Consider the following 24,832-nt stretch of genomic DNA (forward strand, 5'->3'; position numbering starts at 1 on the left):
ACTCCATCTCAAAAAAAAAAAAAAAAAAAGAAAAAAAAAAAGAAAAGAAAGAAAAAGAAAAAGAAAAAAAGAAAAGAAAAGAAAAAATTTTTACTTGTCTGCCACAGAGTAATATTCAAATTTGGACTGATATGCGTTTTTTGTAAATGACCAAAGATAATCAGTATACACAGTCCTCTTATTTTGGGAACAGCAGAGGACAACAAAGGCCAGTACTATCCTAATGCCAAGGAGAGATATGCAAAAGGTAGGTCTAGGCTGGGATTCACAGGAGGTTGGGACCTCAAGAAAACTGGGCTTTGCAGATTGCTAGCTGGAGGCCTGGGTGCCATACACCAAAGCTTGGGGGCACCCACTCAGCACTCACTCGGAAAGGAAACGGGGAAAAATAAACGAGGAGCTCAGAGTACCACATTTCAAGAGAAGCAGAGAAACTCGAAGAGTTACATGCACGCCTGTCTCTGCTGTCCCAGGCCAGCTAGGCAGTAACTGAGACTTTAATTCCCTCCAAAAGAGCTCCGTTTTCTCCTTCCGCATGGCTTCCTCCTCCGGATTGGGGGTGGGGCACAGGTGAGAACCCTCCCAAGGGGTTCATCCTTAGCTCTCATGTCACTGGCTACAATATCACACAATAATATCATAATCTAACCCACATCCTCTTGTAGCAATAGCTAACATTATTATTAGTATTGTTATTTAGTATTAGTTTAAAACTTGCTGATGTTTCTCCTATCAAAGTGAACCCGGAAGAGCAAACCCTGTCTTGCAATAGGCATAAAGGCCATTACGTCCCTGAAACCTGAGACACCGCAGGCTTTTGCACTCTTGGGGAGAACAGAAGCCGCTTAAACGACAGGCATTTCCTCGGTTACTACAACCTGCACGTGCTTGTTCCTCCTTCCCCAAAGTGCAAGGGACCCTTTCAAAGAGGAGGCTACTTTGGCTTGAAAAGAAAAAGTTGGGAAATCATCACGCCAGCATGAAAAGACTTTCTGGTTTCCTTCTTGGAGTTTGAGAAACGGGAAAACTTACCCGCACGGGGACAGAAACACAAGTCCCTTTCAGAAGTGATCGATGGAAACGCTAACGTTTAGCGGCTAAGTGGAGCCAAGGACTTTCGGGCTGGCAGAGACCCCCCACGCCTTCCACCTACCATGCGCCCCGGCCCTCCCTGCCCGCCGCCCTCTGCCTGCCGCCCCCTGTCCCCTCCCGGTACGCACAGAGAGGCCGAGGAGGAGAAGCAGCGAGCCTGTCCCGCCGCCGGTTCGCGCGCACTGCGGGACCGTCACCGCGCGGGCCGGACGCAGGCGCCGCCCCTCTCCGGTTAATCTCCTATTAATTAGCCCTCCCACTCTTAAAGCCCGATCCCAACCTACCCAAACCCCTCCTCTAAATCACCCGATTTCCCGCCCAGAGTAACCATCGCCTGCTGCTTCCCTTCCAGCCCTTCTGCTTGGCGCCTTTAGAAGCTCTGGTTCCTGAAATGCCAGCTCCCCTTAAGAGTGGGATCCCTTTGTCCAGGAACTGCGAATCCTCGAATTCATTTCAGAATTGGCGAGGGGAAGGAAAGGGAAGGCGGTTAACCTTTCGTTACCTGAAAACGGTGAAAAAGATCACGCTGAATTTTGAAAGTACTTTTAAAAAAACTTTGCAGAAAGTTAAAGTCTCCAGGGTAAAACTAATTAGCAGGCACTGACAAAATTACCTCCCGTTAGACTTCACCTCCCCTGCGCTGGTGGCAAGGCCTCCTTAAAAGGCTGACCGTGGCAGAATGTAACCTTCACTAAAGATCAGTTACGGTGTTCCAAATTCAGGACACCGGACAACTTGCTTTGTCACGATGTCCCCTCCCCTTCAGGGTCCGCAATGACCCTGGAGGCAATTGTACTGGATCGGTTCATTACACAATCAGCTTAGTGTGTTTTTTTACAGGAAGGTTTAGAGGAATGCTTTGGGAAGCGGTAGATACTTACTCTACCGTCTAGATTAGGGATATTTCCAAGCTTCCTAGTCTCCACAATTCCCACAATACTTACGGATCTACCTTGCATGAGTTCGTTAAGGTTATGTTTTCAATCTCTATTATTTCTCTCCTACTGCTATATCTGACATGCATCACCTGTTGCGATGTCTACTTCCTTTTTTTTTTTTTTTTTTTTTTTTTTTGCTCTTAATTTACTCCTTTAGGCTTTAAGTGCTATCCCTAGGACTAACTTTCTAGGATTTGATGCACAAGTTCACATTCTATTAAAGAAGAAAATAACTGCCAGTTTGCTCTAGGAACAGAAATTAATCTAAAGAAGATCTGAGAATGATTTCTATATAAGCAGAACAGTAGGAGTTTTGGGAAATTTATCATTAGAAGGCATCTGTTCTTCATTTTTATGTCTGTATCTTTTCAAAACTCTACTTATTCAGCTATCTTTGTAAAGTATATTATAATCTGTCTGTAACACTAACTGGGATAGGATAGAATTTGAGATGACATAAATCTATCTATTCTGAATTCTCTCCAAAGAAGTTTGGTATTATAAGTATTTAAGACTCTCTTCATTTTATTATATGGTGATACAGGCCAAATCTTATGAATAACATTAAAGAAAGGAAGAGGAGAGCTATTATTTAGATAATTTGATCTACAGAATGCTAGTTGAATGATTCTAACATGTTTTTTAAAAAGAAAGTAGCACTTGACTCATCTAATGCTCTAAATATAGAATGTGTTCAAACTTTTAACTGATCAATAAATAAATACTGAGTTTCTACTATCACTAAATCATGAACTGCTATTGCCTGTTTTATACATATATACATTATATATGAGGCAATAATATATATATGGCACTGTATTGGGTAGAATATTAGCACTTGATTTAATTGAATAAACAGCTATTAAATAAATGCAATGTACTTGGTTTGATGTTAAAATCTAAAACTAAGATAAACAAAATCAAAGAGTTGTCCTTCAGGATTTTACAATCTAGTAAACACAAAGTCCAAAAAGGTAAAAAGTTGCCATTAAACTTGTGGAAGAAAAGTTTTCATTTAGAAATAAGAAGGACAATTAGGGTGTGAACCAGGGCGGTAACAGGCAGAAGTTGTAAAATAATTGACACCTTTTATTCATCTTTGTTATAGGCTGTTAGATGATTGAGGAAGAGAAAGGGTTGTTACTCAGCTTAGTTTTGTCTGGGTGAAAGAAAGGATTCAGATTTTCAACTCTTCCTCTCACCACCATTTAAATTATAGAATATCATCTTTTAGAGAAACTCAATCCAAGCTTCAGGACAAGTAATACCCTAGTAAATATTAAAACAATTTATAAGATCATTGATTTGGGGTGGGGAGGGCAAAGGTTATTCATCAATAAAAGGAGTTACCACAATAAAGAAAAAAAAAACAAAAACAGCCTGTTCAAGCTATCAAATTAGAAATATCTGGAAGAGCAGAGGACTGCAAGTCCAGTATTACTTTGTCTTTTAAAAATGGACAAAGGAAAAATGTCAGAAAGAATTGCCATCACCCCGTGTTAAGGCTTACTGTAACTAGGAAGAAAACAGGTGCCTATCACTCCTCTCAATTATATTGGACTTTTATTTTTCCCTAAATCCATAGAACAGGTACCCTGCCACAATCTGAAACTTAGAATGCAGACCCTACTGGGAGATTTCAGTGAACACACATAATAATATATTTTAAGGTCAAGAGAGCAATAAAAATAAGCAACATTCTAAACACTGAAGTGTTATTTTAGAATTACAATACACTTTAAACATGTATACTAGATTGTTTATTTCTCCTAATAAACCTGTAAGGGAGTACTTATTTTTCCTATTTTTTTAGATAGACACTCTGAGATACACAGCAGCTTGAAAGCTGTGCTAACTTCTGAAATAAACTCTTAATCTAATAACAGCAGGAGGCAAAAGTAGCCACGATGAAAGGAACAGAACTAAAAAAATGATAAAAATTCTTGAAGCTAATCAAGAGAGTATGGTAAGGGTATAAGGATAGACAAGTAGGTCAAAAGAATAGAATAGAATCCAGAAATAGAACTACACTTAATTGGTCAATTGATTTTCAACAAAGGTGCCAAGACAATTCAATGAAGAAAGGAAAGCTTTCAACAAAAGGGGCTGGAACCACTGAATAGCCACATGGGAAAAAAATGAACTTTGACCCTTAACTGACACCATACACAGAAATTAATTCAAGCTGAATCATATACCTCAAGGCTAATACTATAAAGCCTCTGGAAAAAAAACATGGGCTATCTTCATGACCTTGGGGTAGGTAAAGATATTTTAGACAGGACACCAAAAAATCATCTATAAAACAAAAAATTGCTACATTGAACTTCATCAAAAGACATCATTAGGTAGGCAAGTCACAGACTGAGAGAAAATCTTCCCGATACTTATATCTATCTGATAAAGACCTTGTATGCAAAAGAACACCTATGACAATAGGGAGGCAAAAGTAGGAAATGAAAAATAGAAAATATTCAAAATATATGAACAAACACAAAAGAAGATATCGGAATGACTAAGAAGCACATGAAAGGGTATTTAATGTTGTTAGTCTTCACAGACAGGCAAATCAAAACCACAATGATTGGCTTCTTCCCAAAAATAGCAAAGGTAAGAATTAAAGACAATCAAATATTGGCAAGCTGTGGAACAAATGGAACTCTCATACACTGCCAGTGAGAGTATAAAATGGAAGCAAATAGTAAAACTGTTTCATAGTCTCTTATGAAATAAACAGAGAACTGTTTTATATTCCAACAATTCTGCTTCTAAATACAGCATTCACACAAGAGAAATGAAAGCATATGGCCACCAAAATGATTGTTAAAGAATGATTTTTATCATTTTATTCATACTTACCAAAAACTGGAAAATTCATAATGTCCATCCACAGAAGAATGCAAAGACAAGTGGCAGTATATTCATACAAGGAAATGCTAACTACATCACATAAAAGAGTAATAAACTACCAATACACACAAAAATATCTAACTAAAGCTCAGTATTACACCGAGCAAAAGAAACCAGATGCAAAAGAGTATCATTTCATTCACATGAAATTAAAAAATAAACAAAACTAATGTATAATCATCAAAATGATAATAGAGGTTGTTTCTAATGGAATGGGGGCAGTGATTAGCTGGAAAGGAGCATGGCTTAGTTTGCTCAGGTTGCTGTAAAAAAATACCTAGACTGGTTAAGTTATAAATAACAGCAATTTATTTCTCCGAGTTCAGCAGGCTGGGAAGTCCAAGATCAAGGCACCAGCAGATGTGGTGTGTGCCAGGGCTGCTCATTGCTTGTAAGATTGCTCCTTCTTGCTGCTTCCTGACATAACAGAAGGGGCAAGGCAGCTCCCTTCAACCTCTTTTATAAAGATATTAATCCCATTCATGAGAGCTCCACCTTCATGACTTAATTACTCCCCAAAACATCCCATTTCCTAAGACCATCACAATGGGGATTAAGTTTCCACATGAATTTTAGAGGGACACAAACATTCAGACCTTGGCGAAGCATAAAAGAACTTTCAGGGTATTGGTTACATGGGAGTATACATTTGTTAGAACTCGGCCTATACATTTACAGCTTGTACATTTCACTATATACAAATTATATCTCAATAACAAATTCATTGTTAAAAACGCATGAGTTTCCCACTTCACCTATAAAGATACACACAGGCTGAAAGCGAAAGAGTGGGAAAAAAATATTCCATGTAACCGGAAACCAAAAAAAGAAGAAGAGTAACTATACTTACATCAGATAAAATAAACTACAATTTAAAAACCATAAAAAGAGACAAAGAGGCCACTGTATAATGATGAAGGGGTCAATTCAGCAAGAGAAAACAATTATAAATATCTATGCACCCAACACTGGTACTCCTAAGTATAAAGCAAACATTAATAGATATAAATGGAGAGATAGACTGCAATACAATAATAGTAGGGACTTCAGCACCTGACTGTCATTAATGGATAGATCATCCAGACAGAATATCGACAAAGAAGCATCAAGTTAAACTATACTCTAGACTAAATAGGCCTAACTGACATTTACAGAACATTTCACCCACCTGCTGCAGAGTACACAGTCTTTTCATCAGCATGTGAGTTCTCTAGAGTAGACCAATTTTTGGACAAGTCTCAGCAAATTCAAATAAGTAGAAATTATTCCTAGTATCTTTTCTGATCACAGTGGAATAAAATTAGACATCAATAATAATAGGAACCTCAGAAAATACACAAACACATGAAACTTAAACAATGTGTTCCTGGATGACCAATGGGTCAATGAAGAAATTCAGAAGGAATCAAGAATTTCTTAAAACAAAGAAAATGGAAATACAACATAACAAAATCTATATGACACAGCAAAAGCAGGATGAAGAAAAAAGTTTATAGCAATAAACATGAATATCAAAAAAGTAGAAAGACTTTAAATAACTTAATGATGCACCTCAAGGAACTAGAAAAGAAAGAACAAACCAAACGTCAGTACAGAAGGAAAGAAGGTCATAAAGATCGGAGCAGAAATTCATGAAATTGAGACTGAAAAAAACCACAGAAGATCAATAAAACAAAAAGTTGGTTTTCGAAGATAAAATCAACAAACCTTTAGCTATACTAAGAAAAAAGAGAGAAGACCCAAATAAATGAAATAAGAAACAAGTAGCTCATGCCTGTAATCCCAACACTGGAAAGACTGAAGTGGGAGGATTACCTGAGACTAAGAGTTCAAGACCAGCGTGGGCAATTAGGGAGACCTCATCTCTAAAAAAAAAAAAAAAAAAAAAAAAAAAAATTAATAAAAATGTAGCCAGGTGTGGTGATTCTATGTGAAGTGAAAGATCACAGGAACCCAGGAGTTTGTGGCTACAGTGAGCTATGATTGTGCCACTGCACTCCAGCCTGGGTGACAAGGTGAGGTCCTGTGTCTTAAAAGAAAAGTAAGGAGATAAAGAAAGGAAAAGGAGTCACAACAACTGAGACTACAGAAATATAAAGAATCACTAGAGGCTATTATGAACAATACCTGCCAACAAATTGGAAGACCTAGAAGAAATTAGATGAATTCCTGGACACATACAGCCTATCACCATTGAGCCATGAAGAAACAGAAAACTTCAACAAACCCAAACCGAGTAACAAGAATGATACTATAATAAAAAGTCTCCCTTCAAAGGGAAACCCAGGACCTAATGGCTTCATGACTGAATTCTACCTGAACATTTAGAGAAGAACCAATTCTACTCAAACTCTTCAAAAATAAATAATAAGGGGGAATACTTTAAAACTAATTTCATGAGGCCAGGATTCCCCTGATAGCAAAAGCAGACAAAGATACAAGAAAAGAAAACTACAGGCCAATATCACTGATGAATGTAGAGGCAAAAATGCTCAACAAAATACTTGCAAACTAAATTAAACAATGCATTAAAAAGATAATTTATCATAATCAAGTGGGATTTATCCCAGGGATGTAAGAATGGTTCAACATACACAAGTCAATAAACATGATGTATTACATTAATAGCACCAAGAATAAAAAATGTGATCATTTTAATAGATGCTGGAAAAGCATTCAATAAAATTCAACGTTCCTTTATGCTAAGAAAAAAACCTTAGCCAGTTGTGTAGTGGCATATGCCTATAGTCGCTACTACTCAGGAGGCTGGGGCATGAGGAATCCTTGAGCATGGGGTTCGAAGCACCAGCCTGGGAAATATGGTGAGACCCCCATCTCTAAAAAGCAAAACAAAACAAATCCCTCAACAAACTTGGTAAATAAGAAACATACTTCAAAATAATAAAGCCCATGTATGATAAATCCACAGATAATATCACACTGAGCAGGAAGAATTGAAACTCTTTCCTTTAAGATCTGGAACAAGACAAAGATGCCCACTATCACCACTTTTATTCAACATAGTACCAGGAGTTCTGACCATAGCAATTAGGCAAGAGAAAGAAAGGGCATCCAAACTGATTTCATCTTTATAAATTAATGAATGTATAAAATAATCACATGTACCCCCAAAACATGTATTTTATTATGTATCAGTAAAAAAAGGAACATTTTTAAAAATCAAAAAATTATAAATTTCATTGAAGTTGACAATAAAAGAATAATAAGATAATTATGTAACTATCACAAATAGTTCCATCTTAATATTAGATTGAAAGTGTTGAAGGTAAATGTAGGTAAATATGTTATAAATGAGTCTGTGAAATTCTACTTTATTTCTGTGTTTTTGTCTTTTCTAGGGGAACAAGCAATTTTATTGTTTGTTTCCTTGTTTTTCCCAGCATGGGGATAGTCTTAAACGCAATTGTGTACCAAGGATTAAGAGGGAGATTATCCTTTCATTCAAGTAGTCAAGCAGCAATCTTCCCAGAATTCCCTGGCAAATGTTTCAGGCAACATGGAGACTAAATTATTTATCTGCTGGATTCATATTGACTTTTCCAAGATACAACATTACACTGATTCACGTACCAAAGGTTCAGGGAGGGCATCCTGCCACTCTAGTTCCAAAACTGCAGCTCCACATTTAAGTTAACTTAATCCCTTTAGTACAGGTGATGTATTGCTGGCTTTAAACACTAAATTCGCAGAAGCAAACCTGAAAAATATGGTTTCAAGTTAAGAAAACAAACATTATACACTATTCGCTAATATCTCCATAATTGCTTTCATTCTTTTGACATCACGTAAGCTTCCTGACAACAATTATCTGAATTGATTAATAAAAGTTATCATCACTATCATGGAGTTTCTTTTAGAATGATCATAGCCTTCCATGTGCTGCAAGACATCACTTGGTAAATCTTATAGAATCTAGTGTTTTCTTTTAAGTCTGTTTAAAATTCCTCTTTTTCTCTGTTTTGATTTAGTAACTTTAGATCTCTGCATTATGTTGTGTTTCGCAGGGAGCTATTGACTTCAGCTAAGGAACCACGAACAATAATTATTTTGCATTACTAAGCTCTGGTACACCATTGTCAGACAGGCACTTTGCAGTACCACTAGTTTCAAAATTTAGAACAGAACTGTCAAACAAGCAAATGCCTACACCAAAGACTTCTATTTTCCAGCTACAGGCATGAGTTCTATGATGTGCAGTAATAGAGTGAATCTTTGTGTTCTCGGGAAAACTTCTGATTTGACAGTCCCAGAAACGAAAGCCTGTTAACTTTCTAGAACAGATACATCCGTGGTAGCAACAGTACACATTTTCAGGCAAGGCTGAAGTGTGGCATAAGTGCTGGAAAGGCACACTGAGATTATTAAGTGGCAAAGACAATTGTTTTTTTGATGAGCAGAGGTCAACTTACCCCAAACTGAGAGCTTCTGATTTGATTCACCTCAGTTGGACATTTTTCCAACCACTCAAGAAAACTTTTACGGAGTTACCAATTTATAGGCAATTATAATTTTTATCCAAGAAACATTATACATCTAATACTACTGTTTCCCAACATTTTACAAAGCCCCACATTATCAGGGACATACATTTTATATAAGTTAAATGTCTTCTGTCTTTTCAGCACCGCCATGTATGACCTCCTTAGATACACAAGGACAAACAACTTCTGTTTGCAAAGTTGACCTTTTATCCCTTCACATTTTTATAACACTTCAATTATTTTCTAGTGTCCTCTCTTCTACTGATAATTCAATTCCCAAAATAACACTTTAGAGTAAGTATTATCTTCCTTTCATAGATAAGTAAACTGAAGAACAGAGACTAAACGACCTTAAAATGTTACATGGCAATTAAGAAATAAATGGAGGGCCGGACACGGTGGCTCATGCTTATAATCCCAGCACTTCGGGAGGCTGATGTGGGTGGATCAAGAGGTCAAGAGATCGAGAGCATCCTGGTTAACATGGTGAAACCCCGTCTCCACTAAAAATACAAAAATTAGCTGGGCATGATGGTGCACGCCTGTAGTCCCAGCTACTCGGGAGGCTGAGGCAGAATTGCCTGAACCCAGGAGGCGGAGTTTGTGGTGAGCCGAGACAGAGCCATTGCACTCCAGCCTGGGTAACAAGAGCGAAACTCTGTCTCAAAAAAAAAAAAAAAAAAAAAAAAAGAAAGAATAGAAAAGAAAAGAAATAAATGGAGGGTGGGAAGTATAACTGATTAGAAGGTGGGTGGGCTAAAATGCTGAGCCTTCACAGATGTCTCTGTCTTTAACTATAAAAAAAAGGTTAATTATTTCCTTTTTACTGGCCTATGCAAGGCTTCGGAATGAATTCATACTCATATATTTATTACTGCTGAATTATAAATCAGAATTCCAATTTAATCAGTAAAAAAGAGAAGTTTTGTCTTTCTGCTCTACAGCTACCGAGTCCGCTTTATAAGGTGCTCTCTTCTTAGGTGGAAACTCATATGTGAAACAGCAAATTGTCCAGAATGAAAGCAATGCTTTTTCCAGGCTGTAGTAGAATTTGGATAATTATCTCAGGTTTTTATCAGAGGACACCTTCTGATTGACCATAGAAATATTATTATAGTTTTCCTAACTGGATTCTCCAGTTTTATCCTCTCTTTCTTCACCTTCCACTTCCAGAGAGCCTCCCCAGGACTTTTTGAAGCACAGCTCAGAATAAGCCACCCCTCCACTAGAAACCCTTAGGGGCTTCCCTTGTCTGGAATTTAAGCACTTTAATTTCTGCCTAGTCTACCTTTCCAATTTTATCTCTGGAATGTGCCATGTTGCAATAAAATTAAAGTGTTTGGGAAATGGAATGGGTCGTCTTTTACCTGGTTTGGTCAATGTCTGGGGTGTCAAGATCTTGACTGTAAGAGCTAGGTAAGATTCACCCGCACTCAGTGTTAACAGTGTCGGAAGGCGTTATGTCACTCAAGCTTCCTTCTTTGAAGAGAGTGTGGAAGATTTTTTGAGAATCACTATGCAGGCATCTTGAAAATAAACATTAACCCTTAGTATACATATGGAAAATTTAAAATTTCTACCTACGAAAATTAGTAATTTGCAATGTCTGGCACCTTCAGAAGAGGTTGGCTACTGAAAATGAGAGAGTTTAGCCAGGTCTAGATAAGACAGACGTAGATAAAAAGAAGAGACGGTTGCTGGAATAGAAACCTACTGAGGCAGAGTCAGTGAGGCTTCAGGAGCAGTTGGAGAAAGGGTTGAGACAGAGATGAGGTAGCTGGGGCAGACCTGATGTGACTTCAGAAGAATAGACATAACTAAAGGAAGGAAGGGGTGTTTTTTTTTGCACAACTTTATGGGGTATATGTAAAATTGTGTTAAAGTATATAATGCACAGTGATCAAGGCAGGGTATTTACCATGTCCATATCCCAAGCACCATGTATTTTTTAACTATAGTCACCCTGTTCTGTTATCAAACATTCAATCGCGTGTTTGTACCCTTTAACTCACTTCCCTTTGTCCTCCCTACTCACCTCTCCCAGTCTCTCTTTCCTAACAGAGATTTTTATTGAGTTTTTAGACATAATGTCTAATGTAATCCTCCTCCCCTTTCCCCATACTGTCTTCAGTGGAGTATTCTGCTCTCTGTAAAGTCAGGAAATTGATTTTCGTTTTATTGGCCTAGGCAAGTCTAGTCTATTTGCCTAGGCGAATCATGAGAGTATGGAGCTGGGCTTCAATGGATGGGTTGAGAAGAGAGGGATCCCTCCAGCATAGCCACATCTTGGCGAAACAACTAATGCACAATAAGCATAGAGCAGGTTTTTATCACTGTTCCAGTTCCTCCTTGGGAAGAAACTGGCAATCATTTGATTCAGTTACTCAATAACTGGCAATAACTTGAATCCAAGTGGTTTTTTTCTTCTGTGTGTTCTCTTTTTATGCCAGCAAAACCTATGCTGCATCCTAGTACAGAAACTATTGGGAAGTCTCAATCTTTAATTGGAGATTTGCTCAGAGGGCAGTCTGTTTATAGAAGTCTATATATGACTTATATAGACTTTTCTTTTCAGTATCATCTTTAAATGCTGACTGGCTGTGAAAAATGATGCCCTCCATGTCTGCCATCTTTTTGTAAGAGAAAAATCCTTTTCTTCTGTTTTCTTATTCAAAGAGGATTGGAAATACAGAGATAGCGTTTAAAGCTCCTATCCTGATTTTTTAAAAATGCTCCTTGGTTCAAATGAGATCTGTAAACAGGGTGCACCATGTTAACAGTGATGAGAGCTTTCCTGTGAACACCATGAAGCCTCACTCCTTCACAATCCCTGTGAACTAGGTCTTAGGAAGGACAAAATAGGTATATTATGGGGCCAGTAGAAAAATTACCACTATCTTAACTATATATGAAATTTATGATGAGGCAGAGAAAGTAGAAGAATAGATTGAAAGGATAAATGTGTGGAGGTGGTTAATTTACGCATGTTGCACTTACTTCCATTGCCATACATGTCTTCTGTCCTGGCTGAAAGTATCTCTTTTCTTATATCAGTCTCTCTAAATCTAGATAGCCTAACCTACCTCCTACTGCTTCTTAATTCTGAAACTCTCACCCAGTTAAAAGTGATTTCATTCTCTGCTGAACTTCTGTGGTAGATTATACTTACCTGTTTTATGACATGTTTATGTTATCTTGTAATTTGATTACTTTTGTAATTTTAACACTCCTGCTAGACCATGCTAACTCACTCTTGACTACAAACCATGGCCCTAAGTTTGTTGAAAAGCTATACACACACACACACACACACACACACACACATACATACATACATGTATATATGTATATTTGTGTATCCATATTCTATTTTTCAAAATGTTCATTATGATATATATTATCATTATGATATATATTATCATAATATATATTATGTACATATGAAGTGCAATAATAAATACACATAATACAAATACTGTATTATGTCTTTTACCAACAGTACTTAAGGCCCTTTACTCCCAAGATCCTCTCAAGTGATAGCAACAAAAATTACAGAACACTTACCACCTAGGGTTATTTGCTAGAATAGATCATCTCAGTCCTTATATTCCTACCACTGAAACACACCCTGCTAGTATTAGATCAAGTAGTTTTCAAACTATGTTGTCCCATAGGGTTCTGCATTCAAATGAAATCTTAAAGATAACTTTAATATTTAAAATAATTGATAGCAATATGCAAGTCTTTCAGATGTTCTAAAATATTTAATGACTGGAGAAAATAAGTAATTCTTTGGTTAGGAAATCCCTGAAGCATCTCCATGACATCTGGGGATTTATCTAGTCCAACTTCTCCTTTTAATTGGAGAGGAAATTGAAGCATAGAGAGGCTGTTGTAACCTGTTCTACATTACTCAGCTAGTAACTAGAATATACATGTTCTTGGTCTAAGGATCTACCTATTGTATCACTGTCCTAATTCTTCTTTGTGATTATTTTAGAGCATGACATTTCTTGGACCTAATTTCAGACTGTGACATACATCCAGTTTGAATCCTAGAGCTCCTACACTCTGCTTACACCCAGTCTCTAAAGTCTAGGGTCCTGCTTCATTCCAGACCCCAGGAAAGGCCTTCCCTACCAAGAACCTCTGTCACTCAATGGCTATGCTCCGGACCTCCTCAGGGCTTGTCCTCAACACCTGGCCTGTTGTGCAGCCATCTTCTTACCACCTACATTGCTTCTCATTTGACAGATAGTGAAGATTTATTTGAACCTGAAGATACTTACACATTTTCTGACTATTCCACATCTGGCCTGATTTTGCAGTTGAAAGCACTCCAGCCTCCACATGCCTGTCTCTGAATTTACCACCCTCAGGCTGAGTAACAAATCTACACTATCCCCCTATTCTTCTGCTTTCTGTGTTGCTCAATGTACAGGGAATAGAGCTTGAGTTCATTCCATCTTGGTTCTCTAAGAATCAGGTCGGGTAATACCTCTCTCTTGCTTTCTCCTTCACACATACACAAGTGTACAAGGTACTAAGACAATACATAACTACACGCTTATGAATAGAACAGGTAATACTGAGAGAATGTAATTAATTTCTCTTCTCGGGTCCACAAGGGGTATGATTTCAAAGGCAAGAACTTCCTAGCAACATTCCTGGCCTGTCTTTTTTCACATCTCCGTCTGGGAGCTTAGAGATCTTTGTTTAACTTTTGCGCACGGGAAGATAGACTGAGTAGGTGAGCTTCCTTTGTTTAGAAAAGCCTTCAAAAAGCTATGGGAGGGCAGTGGGCCAAACAACAAATCAGATGTCAAAAATCAAAGCTCAATCCCTCCAGCAGAAATTTAAATGAACTCCTTTCATAGGACAAAAAACTTAAATGGGGCAGGAATAACTCCCAGGTTAAAAGTCTCCTTCTCTCTCATCTGTGCAGACTCCATCTTTGGATCCCCTCCCACAACAACGTGGGAGCTCGCTCACTCTCTCTATTTCTTTCTCTCTCTCTCTCTGCATAAATAAATCAATTCTGCAAAACTCTCTAGGTCTGATATTTACTTCAGTGAGCTCACTGTGCCCAGTGGGGTCCTCTCCCCCACTCTTGGGTGAGTGAGGGACCAAGGGCCTGGAAGAACACATCCTATGGGGGAGCAACCTCAGCCCATCATCCACAATTCTGTCACAATATCAACTTCAGTGCCTTAGAAAAAGGAAAGACCAACGTTGGTGAAGACAAACCAAAAAATGCTTTTAAAGAACATCTCTTCCCAGTACCACTGGATAGAAAGTCAGGGAAAGGGGGCCATATCGGGGACAATATGAGCAAAATAAGAGTCATCAGAAATACAAGGAACAATGTGAGCAAAAGAGTCACCAAAAACACAAGGAGATGGACTTGGACTGAGAAAAAAAGTGAAATGTTTATATAGGGGATTCTTTCAAGATTATTTTTCATTGGACTTTGCGATTAATGATTTTGTAGTCTATTACTATAACTTTGGTCACAAATCCTTCAAGGTTTCTGGTGTTGATTTAGTTGATTATAACCACATCCTTCTCTTTACTTGTCTTTAGGTGGGCCTTAGGCAAAACCATGAAGTAGGCAATAATTCCTCTGTCAAAAACGGTCAACCAGACTTTCCTCTGCACATAGAAAAACAAGAAAATGTCTGCAATGCTATCCTAAATCCATCTAACAAACAGTTGCCATGGTCAGAATATGAAAGAGCATGGTAACTACCTGCATCCTGAAGCTGATCTCAAAGACTTTGGGATCTTTTCCTGACTTCTCTCTGTATATTTGTTAAAACTTTTTATATTGCAGGTATGAGAATACCCTACACAAATTCAACTAAAAGGGATTTACTGACTCATATAATTAGGTAGTCCACAAGTATATCTAATTTCTGTAAGGGCTTGCTTGAATCAAGTGTCATAAAATGAAATTAGGATCTCTCTCCGTTTCTCTGCCCTGCTTCCATGGTGTTGATTGCATTACAGGCAAACTCTGCTCATGTTTGGGTGATATGTCAGACCCTGTGAGCGCATTAAGTCACAGAATTAAACCTTCTTGACCCTAATTGTTTTAATTGGATCTGATAGCTATCTCTAAAAGTAGATGAAATGCACTAAATGTTTGACACTGGATGAGTGTACCTGGAGAGGCAGGGATGGAAGCAAACTTTAGTCATGTATCAATTGGGAAACTTGGGAAGAGTTTTAAGAATGGGGTAGGGATGCTTGTATTCCAGGCAATAAACAAATACTAAGACATAGCAATTTTCTATGACTCTTTGTTCCCTCTGCTTCCTTTTATTGTTTATTTCTGGAGCCAGGTGGTTGACTGGGGTTGAATTTCACTTCTGCAATATACATATCTGCCATTCACGCCCCCTCCCACACACCCACATTCACACACACACACACACACACACACACACACATATTCCCTTCAATAAGTTATTTTACTTCTCTATACCATATATTTCCCTTCTGTAAACTAGAGATAATAATTGTACCTATCTCATGGGGTTTTTGTGATTATTAAATAAATAAATAAATAATGCTTAAAACAGGGCCTGGCACACAGAAAGTATTCTCTTGTATTTATTACTATTATTTTATTATATCACCTCCTTTGATCCTGACTTCTTTCCTATTTGTTGAGTTTCCAGTTCCTTCAAATTGCCTTACTCAGAGTTCCCAATGGAACTGTTTCTTGGTCGAGTTTTTCCAGTCTTCTCTGGCTTCTTTATCCGAATGTACCTATGCCAATGAGATTTTTATCAGTGCATTCTTTCTGTGATTTACAGTAGGCTGGTGGCTGAGAAACATAGGGGTGGCTTTTTTTGCCACCTTTCCCCCAAATTAATATCAGTGGACCCATAATAGTGTTGGCCTCAGAATTCTCAGTGAGAGAAGTTTAGGGGCAGTGTTCTGTTTGGGAAGAGAAATCAGGAACTTATCCTAAAGCTGGTTGCAAATATACTGTTTACTTAGACATACGTTTGTTTGGAGTAGTACTTTTAAGGGGGTGTTTCTACCATCTCCCTTTAACCCCCCAGCCACAAAGTCCCCCAGCCACAAAGTCCCCCAGCCATCACTGGTTGCTGCCACTGGCCATCACATATCTCTGAATTACTAGCTTAGTTCTTATTGTTCCGTCTCAAAATCCTATGCAAACAACAATAAATTTCCTTCGTATTCCTATGTGCTCTAAATAGCCACTATACTATGTAAACTGTTCCCTTTCAATGTAATAAGTCTTCTCATCACTAAATCAAAACTAATTAGCTTTGTTTTTCAAATTGCTGACACTGGGGGGTCTTCGCCATAACAAACCTGTGTGTGATTAGTGATATAATGGCTGGTGCTGAGCTTGGGCAAATATTTATAGAGTAATCATATTCGATAGGGTTGAATAATCTCTTGGATTAAGTGTGAGCTTCTGCCAGGCGATGCTGCAAAATTGTTCTAATTTAATGGTACAGTCCATTGTTCCGTCTGCTGATATAACCTCTGTAGACACTGATACAAATATAAACAAGGATATTAGGGAACATTATGGCTCCTTTATTGGCATTCCTGGCAGCAATATGCCAGAAGAATCCAAATATCACTTTGTAAATATAAATTATGTGACAGATAAACAGCAGTACATACATGGAGCAGATCAAATATACACACATCTAGCACAGGTATGAGCCTAAGGTAAGTGAATTGTTACGCCATTAATATATTAAACACTACAGGAAAAATTTTGCTTTTATTTACTTTCAAGAGCATTAATTGGGTAAATGAGCTGTAGAGTTAGAGGAGGATTTCTTCTATATCAAGCTATATTGATATTAACTCCAACTTCTCAGAGAGAGATACAGGAAATGAACCTGAAGATACATTGTTAATTCTTAAAATGTAACTCTTAACTGGTAGTCTGAAAGGAAACTCAGCCCTTGGAAGGAAGAGATGAAGGCAGTAGTTTTTCCAGATTTATGTACATAAGCAGTGGCCAAATGGATACTAGAAATCCCATCTTTACACACCTTGCCCCCCAGTGCTTTCCCAACCAGGTTATAGGGAGCCATGAAAGTAAAATACTATCATACTGACAAATGACTTGAAGAACCCGGGTCATTTCCTTATGCATATTCATAACTTATCATGTTATACAATTTTTTTATTTAAAAAAAGTTATATATTTGATATGTATAGGTAAAAAGACCTTGAGCTTTTTATTTGCATTGATTAATTGCAAGTGCACCATTTTAAAAATACAGCTTCACTATCTGTCTTAAACACTCCAACCAGTTAGCTATATTTAGATGTGAGGAGGAGGCAGAGTAATTCTTAAAGAGTTCTATGTTTCTTACAACTGACTTGACTGACAGTCCTTAAGTGCTATTTCTTTCAAAGCAAATATGACTCACAGCCCTTAGGTAGAGTGTGTGCACAGGCTAGAAATATTGATCGTCCACGTCCTAGAAACATTCAAACACAATAAAAAAGAATTTTTAACTTAATTCTGAATAATGCAATAGCAAAATCATATGAACAGGACACAATCGACAATGGTAATGTATCTGTAATATTTTATAATGTCAAGGATTTAATTTAAACTCAAGAAACAGTAACTGTCTTTCCAGCTTGAACTCACCCTCTTCAGCTTAACTGTGACAATTCATAGAACAGGAGGTGCCTAAGGAAACTAATTTAAAGATATAAATAAATATGCACTTATTTAAGTCATTTAGTACAAAGTACCCACCTTATAAGTAACTCTAGTCACCAGCTCAAAATTTAGAAATGAGAGCAACCAGGAAACAGTTTGGTAGACTTCCCTTGGGGATTACTGATAACGGAATGAAGAAATGTTGTTCCCCAGTAGTCCACATCAACACTGGCCAGAGCTCTGTGGAGGAAGAGGCAGGTTTCAAAAGGGATCCTGGGACCTGGAGGTTCCAGTCAATAGTTGCTCCCCTCCCTTGTGTTTCCTGAGCTACTTGGAAACCCCTTTTTCTTCTTGCCCGTGGCCAGCCTTCTTGCTACAATTATTTCTGGTTCCCACAGAAGGCAGCAGAAAATAATCAATACTGCTGTGAGTTACAAAACATGAAGTTTTCTCAAATTTGACACCACAGAGGTGCCAGCAGCTGGATTTCTTTTCCTTCCAGCAGTGGTTCAATGACAGATTTGCAGTCTACACTTCTGTCACTCATTACCTTGAGTAGTATTTTCTATTTTTTAAAAAAAGTTCAGTTTTCTACAATTAGCTCTTTTCCATTTAATAAATGTATATAATCCTTTCCTGGGGTAAGGCAGATATGCTTCCATACAGTTACACGACTTGGGGAGCAGATGTCAATGAATGAGAGAAATGAGCTAGAGGCAGGAATTGCTGGTGAATGTGAGTTGACAAAGAATGACATCCCCAACGGGCAATTTCCATGCCTGCTGACTTCTGTTTCCCAGGCCAGCCCCTCTGCAAGTCACCACCTTCCTTTCTCATCCAACCCTTTCCCAGTATGCCCTAGCATTGCTTGCTCTTCCATTATAGATCAGAGTAGCAACTGGAAAAATGTCTGCTTAGCCTTCGTCTATACAGTATAATCAGCCCAGTCCTTAGGCACTGATAATTTCAGGGCTTGTATTTAAGAATTTTAATCTCCATACTCAATCAATGTATTTTCTATCATAACACTGCAACTAGTGCAACCAAGTTTTTCCGAGGCTATATTCTTGTTTCTGACCACCTTTATGATCTAGGCCCTCACATAGTGGCAGAGGCTGAATGTTTGCATGCCACCAAAATTCGTTTGTTGAAGACTAATCTTCAGCGTAACTGTATGTGGACTGGAGGTAATTAGGTCATGAGAGCTGACCTCCCATGGTGGGATTAGTGCCCTTTTAAGAAAAACACCAGAAAGGTGATTTCTCATTCCACCAAGGGAGGATATCACGAGAAAGCATCCATTTGAAAACCAGGAAGAGAGCCTTAACCACAAACCGAATCAGCTGGCATGAACCTGGACTTTCCGGCCTCCAGAACGTCGAGAAATACATGTTTATTGTTGAAGCACCTAGTCATGGGGTTTGTTATAGCAGTTTGAACTGACTAAGACGTCTAATTTGATCCCCATCCCTACATGTGGGTTCTTGAATATCTGAATACCCGCTTTTTTTATTTCTGCCAGTTGTCCACTGTGTATGCCCCATAATAACTACCTGTCCCACCTCTGCTTAAGGTAACATGTGAGTTTCACTCTAACCTTAGTTTATAACATGTCTGTCCTTTCCTCTTTGACCCATCTCCCAATTTCAGACTCCCTTTCTGTGTTCACATCCTTGTTCTCCTATGGCTAGATTAGTACTCTGGCTAACAATTCTATTTTAGAAGCCCTGGGGGTATATATGAATTCTTGGTTCTGGTCTTTGTCTCTTCAGCCCTATACTCCAGGTATAACAAGTGTATTACAAGTCATAAAACCATAAAACATAATAGTAACTTATATTTGTTAAATACGCACTAGGAATTAGAAACTACGTTTTTAAGTTTTATGTTAACATGTACAACCACCTTTTCATTTATGCAGGGCTGATAGCCAGCTGATGGGCATATGAATATGGCATTTCCAGCTGTGAAAATACTGCAGTGTTTTCTCACAAGTTAGTAAATAGCCACTGCTCCAGTCTCCCAAAGACCTCCCACCTGACTTCCAAGTTTTCCAGGCTTTCTTACCATCACCTGCTCTCAAGCCCCATAATCCGGCAATCAAAAGGTTGATTCCTGGCACAGTTCTCTGGCCAGTGTTGATTCTGATTGGTTGCTGCCATGCCAGGATGGCTGTCAATTATCTTCAATTCAGCTCTTCACAATCTGAATTATGCCTAATCTACAGATCAGCAAATTGAAGCTCAGAGAAGTATACTTACTCAAGGTCATAAGTTAGTAAACGATAAAGCACAGCCTCAAACTTTGTCTTCCTATCTTTGTAGATATTTCTCTTTCCCCTATACCAGATAGTTCATAAATGCAGAGGAGTCCCCAAACTTAAGTGTTTTGTCAAAATCACAGCTTTCCAGGCCACTCCCCCTAGAGATTCTGATCCAAATCAGTCTAGTTCAAGGCTAGAAATGGTGTTTTCAAGAAGGCGAATTTCATGGTTATACAACCCTTGAAACACTGTACAGGGGCATTTTATTTCAGAGTATACTTTGAGAATGACTGGAAAATATTGTAATATCTTCATGTTTTAGGTGAGCAAGTAAAGACTGTATTACAATTCCCAGCTTGGAGGAAATGTTTTTTTGTTTTGTTTTGTTTTGTTTTGTTTTTTGAGACGGAGTTTCACTCTTGTTACCCAGGCTAGAGTGCAATGGTGCGATCTCAGCTCACCGTAACCTCCGCCTCCTGGGTTCAGGCAATTCTCCTGCCTCAGCCTCCTGAGTAGCTGGGATTATAGGCTCGCGCCACCATGCCCAGCTACTTTTTTGTATTTTTAGTAGAGACGGAGTTTCACCATGTTGACCAGGATGGTCTCGATCTCTTGACCTCATGATCCACCTGCCTCGGCCTCCCAAAGTGCTGGGATTACAGGATTGAGCCACCACGCCCAGCCTGGAAATGTTTTTTGAATAGAATGGAATGTGTGTTTCAGGTGGAAGGCTAGCTAGTGGTTCTTTTAGATGGGGTGTTGTAATTCAAAAGTACAGTCAATCTTTGACAGGTCTGGAAACATCACTAGTGACAACTAGTGTTGAGAATGAAGCAAGATTTTGGTTTATCAATAGGTCAAATGAAAGGACACAGAATGAAGCTAAAGCTCAAATAAAAGTAATTTCATGAAAGGTAGAAAGGGGCACTGAGTTTATTGAGGTAAAATTTTGGACTCTAAAAACTACCACTTTACCCAAATAATAATCCAGAATATACTTTGCAGAATAATAAACTGTGAAAAAATAACTTAAAGGAGGTTAAAAGTATAATGTTATCTGTGGTGGCCATTGGTGCTTTCTCTGAGTGTTGCCATAATTCTGCAGTGGTGTAGATTCTATTAATGTTTGACAATATGGTTCATCACATAAAGCCTTTTTAGTAACATCCCTCACTGGACACTTCTCTCCCATTTCTGCTGTTAGCCAAAGCTAATCATGAAACATAAAAAGGTATCCAGAAAAAGGCAAGTACAGTATCACATATTAATTGCACACAGCCGGTTTATGGTGCAATTCTCTTTTGCATGATGAAAAGGCTGAGAGAGAGAGAGAGAGAAAGAAAAAAACAGAGAAGAAAAGAACAAAATAGATGAGCAATTGTCTCTAGTCTGGTCTTCTAATGGGCACTGATTCATTAAATATTTCTGAGGGCAACAGAGTCATCTAACCCAGTAGAACCTCCTAAGATGTTCTTCCTGACATGTAAATCAGCAATGAGCAGGAGAAACCTACAATGGAGCTGAAATTTACTACCACAGGACGTGGCCCAAGCTGGGTTGGTTCTCTTCCAAGTGACAACCCCTGCCAAACGCTTTAACACCTGCTGCAGTTATCAGCACACTTATTTCCTTAGACAACTGAGAAACAACTTATCGGATAAACCAATAAGTAAAATAAAGTGCCAGATATATCCTCAGCAGAGGTTGATAAAATGAAACATTTAAATAAATGTAACCGAATACTTCCAAATGGCACATCTGACAATGACAGGAAAGCACAGGAGTAGGAGCCTTAGGAAGCAAAACAATAGATAAGCTTTTTTTTTTTTTCCCTATCATTGTACACAGGCAAACCGATATCAAACCTCACCCTCATCATCTGCAAAAAATGTGACTTCCTACCCGGGATGAAGAAAAATGAAATGAAGTAAAACAATAGCAATAACAATAACAAACCTTAGAACTGCATAGTGCAGGGGACCAGGACTAAAGAATACTGCCTTCCCTTATTCATTTGAGCAAAAATCAAAGCTTCTCTTTATTTATTTGTTAGTTGTTTTTTGTTTGCTTGGTTTTGGGGGCGGGTTTTTTTCCCTCTCTAGTACTTAACACCTGTAAGAAAGTCCCTGACTCTAGAGGTAGGGCTTAGCTAATGAGGTGTGTCTACACAACTGGAAGCCCATTTCTAAATGGAAATTGCACTGTGCTGTGAGTGCAATCCCTCCAGGTTGGAGAGAGCATTTATAAATCAGCAGGGGTGGTAGCCAGTGCTTTCTTTTTAAGAAGGGGCCTGTAGGGTTACCACAGCTGGGAGAGAGAGAGGCTGACCTAGAGCTATGGGCTAACGTGATAATTCTCCTCCAAATTAGTCATATTTCTCCAGGTTACCTTCACAGATAGTGAGTAAAAGCAGATATAATCCCTTTCCTAATTGTAAACCAGCACAAGCCTAATTATATTCCCATTTACCCCAGATACTCTAAAATCATAGGCTTTCTGTTTGCTAATTCCTCTTATTCATGGTTTTATGACTCTGGAGGAGGCTTTCGGGAGTACGAATGGAAAAACAGTGCAGTGAGTTAGTTCCACATAGACATTAACTATGAAAAAGTAATGGCATAGAGGAGAATGGGGGTGGAAATAAAAAATCTCATATGTAGTTTAGACTGATTTGGATGAGTGTTTGAAGCCTTGTCTAGTAAGTGCTGTGGCTGAGGCCATAGTTGCAGGAGTACACAGCAGTGTTTTAGCCATCAAGGCTGTATTTGTTATCAATTAAACAGTCTTTCTGCGATAAACTTTATTCCCTTTGTCTTAGAATGCCTATTATCTTTAGTTGACATTTAAGATTTATATAATTTTTTAGTATTTTTTATGTCAAACTATTAGCACTAGCCTGCAGAGGGCCCCATGCACCAAAGCTTATGGGGTCGTGCTAAAGACCATAAGGTGTTAGGAACATACAGTAGGACAAAGCGTGGTGGTTGCAGTGGCAACCAAATTCATTCAAGTCTTTCCAGATAATGTTGCCTCCATGTCCCTTTCTACCATCCTTATGCACTTACGATGTACATGTGTGCAAATGTGCATGCGTGTGTGCATGTGTATGTGTGTGTGTGAGAGGGAGAGAGAGAAAACGAGAAAGGAAGAGAGTTATCAAACTATGTAATTTTTGATGGAAAAATGAACACTCTAAGATAGTTTTAAATGGTTTATTCTGGTTTTTGGTGTAAGCAAATAAAAAAAAATCTTCCAGGTTATTGGCAAGATCACACAGTTTTTGTCTCTTAAGTTTTCCCAAGGTCACACCTAAAAAGGGAATTACGGCACCTGTGTTTAGTGTCACTATCATGGAAGACGAGGCACTCTTTTAGTCTGTAGTTGCAAACATGTTCATTGCTCGTGAACAGGTCAGTACCAGTTCACAAGCTAGAGGAGGAACACGAATTAAGTTTGAACAGGTGCCAAAGAAGTATTCTGAAAGAAAAAGCGCTTGCCACTTCTGGAAATGCAGGCATTTCTGGTGGAGACACATTACTCCAAAGCTATACGGGCCCAGGATTTGACCTTCTACTGCTACAGGTCAAGAAATTTAATGGTCAGCTCCTCTAGATGATAATAAGGCCCATATTTATATAAAACAAATTCAGCCTCACCTTACAACTTTGTAAGCAAACTGAGAACAGGGATGATGTCTCACTCATTTTTATACCACCCCCACAGCCTAGAAGAATTGCTTGCATAGATTACGTACTCAAGCAACATTACTCAAATTGGTCATAGAGAGCAAATTTAATAATTTCCTGTGAAAATCTATACCTTAAAACAGATGGGTTGTGTTTTATTTTTTGTTTCTGAGTGCTTTCTTATCCAGGTCAGGAAAGTTGAATTTAAATTTGAAGGTTGTTTGGTAAATATGAAACCAGAGAACTAGAAATTGCGTGGCCTCAAAAGATGTTATTTTTATCAAGCTATGAAGCCTGGTGAGTCATTCCTCTCCACCAAAGGATCATGTTTGCCAATGTAATCACATATTTTTTTTACCATTGTCAGGTTACATTCTTTCTTTTGAATGCCACCCTCCTGAAACACATTCATTCTTACCCTGCTTTTCGCTTTTCTAGATTCCACAAAACTATTTGTATTTATTGCTGTGTTCCGCATTTTAATTTAATCTTTATCATGTTTTCCTACCAATCTGCAGAATATTCTCCCAAATAAGTCATTGATTTTAATGTTTAGCTTAGAACCTTTCTTTCCTCACCTATCCTGCTGACATTCTCGGACCCTTCAACATCTCATTCAATTTGATACACAACAATCACAGGTAAGGCAGTGGATTAAGGGCTAAGTGGATAATAACATTTATAAGATATGGCCTTTGCTTTCATCATCTGGTATCAAAGACCACACTGGTGAACCTGTTAGGGTATTCTAGAGTAGGGTGGTT

At 38.3% G+C, this 24,832-nt stretch overlaps 1 protein-coding gene across 6 annotated transcripts in view; it reads right to left on the minus strand.

The window, feature by feature from the left end:
- MGST1 (microsomal glutathione S-transferase 1) overlaps positions 1-24,832 on the minus strand; it is a 129,409-nt gene that overhangs the window by 14,715 nt on the left and 89,862 nt on the right. Inside the window, exon 1 of one of the 6 annotated variants that reach the window (XM_010345122.3) lies at positions 8,532-8,651. The exons of 1 other annotated variant lie outside the window; for it this stretch is intronic. The gene's annotated coding sequence lies outside the window, so the exon portion shown is untranslated. Of the gene's footprint in view, positions 1-1,032; positions 1,156-1,220; positions 1,330-1,594; positions 1,612-1,705; positions 1,870-8,531; positions 8,652-24,832 lie in introns of those variants that run through there. 4 more of the 6 variants (XM_010345123.2, XM_074403253.1, XM_010345121.3 and 1 more) reach the window with 4 other exon arrangements.

Source organism: Saimiri boliviensis, chromosome 7, assembly GCF_048565385.1.
Source record: "Saimiri boliviensis isolate mSaiBol1 chromosome 7, mSaiBol1.pri, whole genome shotgun sequence".
NCBI classification, from domain to species: domain Eukaryota; kingdom Metazoa; phylum Chordata; class Mammalia; order Primates; family Cebidae; genus Saimiri; species Saimiri boliviensis.